Raw genomic sequence first — 8,489 nt, 5'->3', positions numbered from 1 at the left:
CCCGCATCGGGCTCTCTGCTCCGCAGGGAGCCTGCTTCATCCTCTCTCTCTCTCTCTTTGCCTGCCTCTCTGCCTACTTGTGGTCTGTCTGTCAAATAAATAAATAAAATATTAAAAAAAAAAAATCCAGCAAGAATTTTTTGTAGCTACAGACAAACATATTTGAAAATGGAAAGGAAATGGAAAGGAGCTAAAATAACTAAAACAATTTTTAAAACAAAGAAGAGAGGTGGAGAATTTACATATGATAGAGCTTTACTGGTCAAGACTATGTTGTATTTTCACAAGATCAGTGGAACAGGATAAAAAGCCAAAAGAAAGGCTCACAGGTAACAGGTTTTTTACAAAAACTGAAAAGCAGTTCAGTGGAGGGAGGAAAGTCTACAACAAATGCTTCTGGAGTAATTGGACAGCCACAGGCAAAAATATGAACCTCAACTTAACCTCAATCCTTACACAAATTTAGCTCAAAATGCATCATAGATGTAAATGGAAATCTAAAACTATGAAATGTTTAGAAGGTAACCTAGGAAAAAGATCACTGTCTAGATCTTGTTGAAGACTTCTCAGACCTGACATCGAAAGCATGATCCAAAAAAGAAAAGAAAACAAAACAAAACAATAAACTCGACTTCATCAAAATTAAATATTTTTGCTCTGTGAAAGAAAGAGCCTATAAAGAGGATGAAAAGACAAGCAACAGACTTGGAGAAAGTATTTCCAAATCACGTATCTGGCAAAGGTTTCATATCCAGAATTTATAAAGAACTCTGAAAACTCAACATTAATAATAATTTTTAGAGTTCCAGATAAGATATTTAAAAAACTAAACATACTCTTACCATATAACATAGTCATTTTATTACTCCCAGGCATTTATCCCAATGAAATGAAAACTGATGTCCACACAAAGACTATACATGACAGTTCACAGCAGCTTTATTTGGAATAGTTAAAAACTGGAAACAACCCAAATGTCTTTCAGCCAGTCAGGGTCAAACAAACTGTGGAACACCCGTTCCATGGAACACTACCCAGAGGGGGGAAAAATGCACTAATGATACATAGGCAATGCAGATGGAGCTCAAGGGCATTGTGAAACAAAATGAACCCCCCAAATGCTAATGCTGTATGATTCCATTTACATAGTATTATTGAAATAACAAAATTATAGAAATGTTAAATAGTGGCTGCCAGAGGTTAGAAATGGTGGGGCAGTGGGGAGTAGATGACAAGAGAAGTTTAGCATGAGGATGATATTGTCGTGATGAACTCGGTCTGTCTCTTGAATGATGTGGTGTTTCCATGAATCTACACATGTGGCAAAATGGCATAGAACCACACACATGTGTTGTACCAAGGTCAATATCCTGATCTTGGTTATGTAAGATGTGACCATTAGGGGATACTGGATGAAGGGTTCAGATAACCTAACTGTATTATCTTTGCAACTTACAGTGAATTTATAATTAATTTCAAAATAAAAGGTTAAAATGCACAAAATAAAAAACACAATAGAGATGGGAAGAAAATGAGGGATAGGTAATAATAAGTGGACTTTAACACAAAAGAAGTAAGGTTGGTCTATATTGAAACTAGATAAAGTGAAATTCAAGGGCAAAAACTTTAAGTTGAGACAGTTAATGACAAATCACCAATAATAAAAGATATGCTCCATAGGCACCTGGGTGGCTCAGTCATCGGGCGTCTGCCTTCAGCTCAGGTCGTGATCCCAGGATCCTGTGATCGAGCCCCACATCAGGCTCCCTGCTCCGTGGGAAGCCTGCTTTCCTTCTTCTAGTCCCCCTGCTTGTGTACCCTCTCTCACTGTGTCTCTCTCTGTCAAATAAATAAATAAAATCTTAAAAAAAAAAAAGATAAGCTCCATAATGTCTAACCATCATTAACCTTTTCATACTAAACAACCCGGAAGTAAAATAAATAAATAAAATAAAACTTTATGGAAATACTTTTTTTTTAAAAGCAGGCTCCCTGCTGAGCAGAAAGCCAGATGAGGGGTTCCATCCCAGGACTCTGAGATCATGACCCGAGCCGTAGGCAGAGGCCCAACCCACTGAGCCACCCAGGCACCCCAATGGAAATACTTTTAAAGCCTTTAAAAAGCAGCTAAATCAGAGCAGATTTTTAATCTATTTCTTTCAGTCCAGATACAGAAGATTTTAATAACATAATCAGAGAGCTTGATTTTGTAAATATATAGAAATGTATTTGGTACAGCCCTAAGGGAATTATTTTTTCTTATCCTGTATTTTCATATTTATAAAAACAAACCATATAATGAAATACAAATACTCAATGAATTTCCAGAAGCAAAGGGTACACAAGTGTTTTAAAAATCATTATTCAGTAAAACCAAATACTACCAAAAGATGATAAAAATATCCATTTGAAAACTTACAGAGGAATTATATATCAGATAGATTACCTATAATGCAATGAAAAGGAAAGTCTTTCCTATCAGTACCTGTGTTCTACATCTAAAATCATATTCAAAGACACTGCTTGGCTTTGGATATTTTTATAGTAGTAAAACGCTAAGTAACAATAAATGAACCAACCAGAGAATAAAATTCTGTATTGATGTAGACAAAATCTGGAAGGGAACCCACAAAACTCTCACAACTGTCTGAGGAGGCAGCTGAGGTTAAACCGATAGTTGACAATAACTTTAGCTAATCTATAATGTTTGAAGTTCAACCCTGGCTGCACCCATTATTTATGTGACAAATCCATAGTTTTTTAAAAATAAGGAAAAAGTAATTCATAGATACATCACACACATAATTTGGGAATTTAAAAATAAAAGACTAAACAAAACTTAGAAAGACTATATAAACAAAGCCATGGGTGATAATAACAAGATCTTACGAATAACAAGTACAGGTGAAAGCAGTCACGGTCGTGTTGAGTGCCGTAGCGGTGGAGCTTAGTGTGTGTCCTTAGTCTCCGTCCATGTTTACAGTTTTCCTTGACTCCAATAACTTGATGATCCATGTAGACAAACAAGGTAGCTATGTGCGGTGCTAAAGGAAGAGTGTTGCATTTGGAAAGCTCTACCTTGCTTCAAAGACCAGCTCCGATACTTAGCAGTTTTGTGGCAGGTATAAGTCACTTAAGCTCTCTTAGCTTGATTTGTTTTGTTTGCTTCCATTAGGATAAGAACACTTTGCAGAGTGGCTATGAGGATGAACTGTAACCATTTATATAAAATCATAAGGTATATATTTGCACACACAGATATATGCGTACATATCTGTACATACATGTTTGGAGAGCTAGATGGATGGATGATAGGCAGACAGACCTAAATCTGTCTCTCTTTCTTCTCTAGAGCTATACACACATTCTTAAAAATATGCTCCAAATGTGGGTTCTAGAATATTAATCATGATTATCTTAGGTAGGGTGAATTCTGGTGGTGTTTACTTTCTTTATAGAAGAAAACAGAACCAGGGTTGTCTGGTTGTCCCCGTGTCCTCTGGACAAGACTTCCTGATACCCCTCAGGCTCCCAGGAAGTTGTCAGTTGTCCTAAAGGTATTAAAGGGTGGGAGACGCACTAGGGACAGACGAGTATATTTTATATTGAGGCCACTTGAGTGACACTCAGAACTGTCCCGAGAAATGAGGCATTTTATTTTCCCACATGGGGGGCCATATCAGAGACATTCATACTGTACTTTCTAAATACCTCGAAGGCAATCTGGGACTGCAGCCTAGTCAGTACCAGCTGGCTGGGTGCCAGTTTCCCCAGGGTATTCTTAGAACCTCTGACCGAGTCCTCAGGGCCTCGTATCCCTTATGGCCCAGAACCAGAAAGACTGGACTGCCTTCCTAGTCCCTATACCAGTACAGTCCAGAGGTTATGCTCAGGGGCAAGAGAAAGAGACGTTGCATGGCCCATTTCTTCTGTCAGTGTCCTTGACAGTCAGTGTCCTTGACCCAAGCAGGCACCTGGCAGCTAAGATCAGGTCCCTTTTGAACTGAAAAGAAAATCCAACTGTCTTTCTGCAGGTCCCTAAGACGTGGAAAAAACCCCAGCAGCCTCTACTGACACAATCAATATAGGACTTAAAAGTCAGTTGTCAATCAAAAGCTTTCATATCAAACTGTGTTCAAAGGAGGACTAATATCTCACAAAGAATATATGGCTTGTTTGAGGAGACTATAGTCAATCTAGCAAGCAGATGGGCTGTGGGGCAGAAATGGAACCTCTTTGGAAGGGAAATGGGGGAACAGATCACATGGCAGGAGACTGGGGGGTTGGTTTTCTGGAACACAGACCACCAGGCAATTAGAATCAGCCAGCCCCTCAGTAACCAGGAACTGGACTGTCACATGGAATGAGGAATAAGATAACACCTGTGAGAAAATGTCCATTTAAAAGCCTAAACCCTGTATTAGAGTGAGGGTGATCATTCCTTAAAGAGAGAGAGAGAGAGAGAGTGTGTTTGTGTGTGTGTGTGTGTGTGTGTGTGTGTGTGTGTGTATGCATACATGCGCATACACCCACTATATACATATAATTTTTGACTCATTTTTTTCCACTTACTAGTAGATTTTAACCATCCTTCCCATTGCAAAGATACAGACATAGCTCATCCTGCCTCAACCTCTAGGAAAATTACGACTTTACTGCATGGCTGAGTCATTGGGTTGGTATTTCCTGGTTTATGGTACAGACCAGAGTCAGCAGAGGTTCCCATGCCCTGATCACTCAGGCTCAGAGCCTGCGGGCACATCTTCCTTCTCCTCTGCCCCTGGGGCTGGGCAAAGGAAGCTCAGCAGGTCATTAGTAGGGTCCCAAGCTCCTCCATTCCAACTCGGCTTTCTGCATGACCCCCAACACTCCTAGCCCTTCCGCTCTAAACTGGGTGGACCTTCCCTCCCAGTGTGGAATCCTGGAAATTGGAAATTACATGTTCCAATGCCATTGGCTTCCTATCACCCAAACTACCTTTGTGTCTCAGGATGATTTATGGTACCATTTCCAGTACTCCAATCCCTTTGCAGACTTATCTCAATTTCTTCACTGCAAAGGTCAACATATGGACCTAGCTCACCCTTGTGAAACTAGAAAGCATGCATTCTAGAGCAAGAGGGAAAGACCAAGTGCTTAGTCAATGATTCATGCCGTCAGGGTGCCTGGGGGGCTCACTGGGTTAAGGGACTGACTCAGGTCATAATGTCAGGGCTCAGCGTGGGGTCTGCTCGAGATTCATTCTCTCTCTCTCTCTCTCTCAGAATAAATACACAAAATATTTAAAAAAGAAAAAGACTCATACCCATGCCAGACTGTGATATAACTGGAGAATCTTAAGGACTGGGGTAGCAGAAAGAGCAGAAGGCAGAGGTGGGAATATTCATTCAACAATATTTGCAGAGCATCTTCTGGGCACCACGGTTCTGCCCAGTGATAGGGGATGAATTGAGAGGAACAGCCAGGTGCCAGGAGGTGCCAGACGTTGCATAGCCCATTTCTTCTGTCAGTGTCCTTGACAGTCAGTGTCCTTGACCCGAGCTCGCTGTGCCATGGACAGCGGGAGCCATCCTGGTCTGCCCTTATGGAGCAGGAAGAATAGCCACAGAGGTGAAGCACCTGGCCAGAAGAAAAAGCTTTGACAAGCACAAAATTCCAGTAAAACCCAATTTTTAAATAAAGTTATCAGATCAGAAATCCAAACAGTGAGCACTTAAGAGCAGGGAGGTGCATAAAGTAAGAAAATGCTGTACTCAGCACTTTTTCGGATGGGTGAGAGTTATGGCCATGGTGCTTTTAGTGCCTGGGAAGGGTTATAAATAGCCAAGGAAAAGGGATTTTCCCATATGCTCTTTCAAATATGCACAAATACACACACACACACACACACTAACACACACATTCACATTTTAACACCGTACTGTATTTTTCAGATGGTTTCAAATTTAAAACAAATGAGTGACTCAGATGGAGATATTGAATGTGCCAAGTTTTAACCCGCAATGAGTTACACCAAAGGAGCTAAAAGCATGAATGTGTGAAGCAGCCTCAGGACACAAACCAGGACTCTGACCCTTGGAGGAGAGAGGGTTCCCATGGAGAAGCCTTGTCTCACTAATTGCACAGAGCACCTGGCCACAGGATTATGAATCCTGACCTTTCCTGGTATGCCCAGATGGCTCCTTCCATGGGCAACGCAGGGTGCCCAGCGGTGGAGAGGAGGGGCTCTGGAAATTCAGCAGATCATTCTTTTGTTTTGCTCTAAACCACAGACAAGGAAAATCAGAACTTTCTCTCCAGATTCAGGGCCCCCCCCCCATCTTCTTTCCAGTTTAAAAAAAAAAAAATCAAACTGAGAGATATTTTAGGATTCCATAGTTATGATGTCTTGACTACCTACCAATGATTAATCCTTGTCCTGGCAGTGATCAAAGAAAATCTGTTTCCAAACAATGCTGCCACATGAACAGAATCAAGAAGAAAGAGCTGGAAAAGGTGTTCTCCTACCCGGGGGGTGCAACACACGCTCAGAGGACATTTGCAGCAACATGAACAATAGAAATATGCATTTTTCCATCCATGTGTTTATTTATTCTTCATTCAATAGCTATTTACTGAGTGTGCTGGGCACTAAGGGCTAGGGTAGGGACAAAAATGAATGCATTTCACAAATATATATGGAACACCTACAATGTGCCAGGCTCTGTATCAGGGGCTGGAGATCAATGATGAGTAAGACCAGCAAGCTCCCTTCCCTTACGGAGCCTGCATTTTGCTGGGGAAAGACAGACAGTGAACAAACACATAACTAAGCAAGATAATGACCAGGAAGGAAGTAATGACCAAGAAGGGCAAGGAGGTAGGCATTATCTGAGGGAGGACTATCTGAAATGGATTGTATTTCCACTAAAACTTGAAGGTTCACAAGGCAGGAGTTGCATAAAGAACCAGAATGAGCATTTCCGCCTAGGGAAAGGCAGAAAGGGGGAGAGGCCACGGTGTGTTCAGAGCACTGAAGGGACCCACATACTGATGTCTTCCATGTTAGCCAGATACTAGACTCAGCAGCCGTGGAATGATGTATGACACGAAAGGGCTTCGAAGAATGAATATAACTTTTCCAGATAGAAACATCTATGCCCTTCTTGACAGGTAAGGGTACAGATCAGTGGTGATGTTCCAAGGCCCCAGGGTAAGTCCCTCTGGCTGATAAGTTTAGGATACTGAGGAAGGAAAAGCAAGGCTGTGTTGCAATAATTAGAACAGATTCCACAAGCAAGGAACTTCCTACTACGGAGAACAACTATTACATTACCTTGCCTCAAATGAAGAAAGTGCTAGAATTGACTCAATTACCAAAACATAACCCCGTTTATGGTGAAATTTAGAATTCTAGTTCTACTGAGTTTTATGCTATTTATGGTTCTATGCCTGCCAAAGGAATGATTTTCAACTTGAAATGTGATCCTGTGTTTGACCGCAGAGCTGGTGCTCTAATGTCTAACTTATTTAGTCCTCATGGCCATATATTAAAGGATAGCTGGGTTGGAAAACCTGGCGAACAAATGCAATCATGGAATGTTAAAAAATACAAACCTATTTCTAAGCCAGCAGCCTCTGATCCTACACATTTTGCTTGGTGCCCAGATGGGAAGCACATTTTAACGGCTACGCACACTCCCAGGTCGGGTGCTAATAATGGGTACAAGCTTTGGCATTAGGCCAGCCCTATCCTGGCAGCCATTTTTTTGGCTAGGCTATTGCCAGCAAAAACAATAGTTTACCGTTAAAAGTGTTAGTTAAAAGTTAAAAGTGAAGTACCCGACAAAGAATCTAAATTTGTAGCGATTGATGGACTCTCGGCTTTAAGAAATAAGCCAATCACCATTTCCAAGCTCTTGGAGGAGACACCACTGCTGAATTAGAAATCACAACCAGGAAATGATAAGCCATTGTCAAAAGCAGCTCTTAAAAATCAAAGGCAATATGAAGCTAAGAAAACTCCAAAGCAGGAAGCAAGAAATAACAAGAACCAAGATTTGGCACCTCCCTTGCCCCACAGAGCACACCCTGAAATAATGCATGTCTCCATTCACATCTGGAGACCTTGAGAGAGATGAAAAATTCAAGAACCAAAGACCTGGAAGCAACTGAACCTTGAAAGAACAATCAGCAACAGAAGCACAGCTAGAAAAACTCTAAGTTGGAGAAATTTTAAGAGATGTCGTTCTCCAGGAACAGGAAGATTTGAAATTGGTTACTTTAAAGACTGACAGAAAGCAGATTGTTACCATAAATCAGTGGAAACGCGTCGTGTGTCTTAAACCAAGCGCCTGAATTTCACCTGCCCACCACGTACCCATGTTGTCTACTGCTCATTGGTAACAAAACCACATTCTAAGCTTTGGAATATATGTGAAATTAGTTAATAATGTCCATGAAATTGGCTTTTCCTACATTCCAGTACATAGAGAAAAGAGATGCAAATT

At 41.0% G+C, this 8,489-nt stretch overlaps 1 pseudogene; it reads left to right on the top strand.

Moving 5' to 3' along the window:
* Positions 1–7,078: 7,078 nt before the first annotated feature.
* LOC123955054 lies at positions 7,079–8,202 on the top strand (annotated as a pseudogene).
* The last annotated feature ends 287 nt before the right edge of the window (positions 8,203–8,489 follow it).

This window comes from Meles meles, chromosome 13 (assembly GCF_922984935.1).
Source record: "Meles meles chromosome 13, mMelMel3.1 paternal haplotype, whole genome shotgun sequence".
In the NCBI taxonomy this organism is placed as follows: Eukaryota; Metazoa; Chordata; class Mammalia; order Carnivora; family Mustelidae; genus Meles; species Meles meles.
The sequence above is the reverse complement of the archived record's forward strand: the minus strand, read 5'-3'. Positions and strand labels throughout refer to the sequence as shown.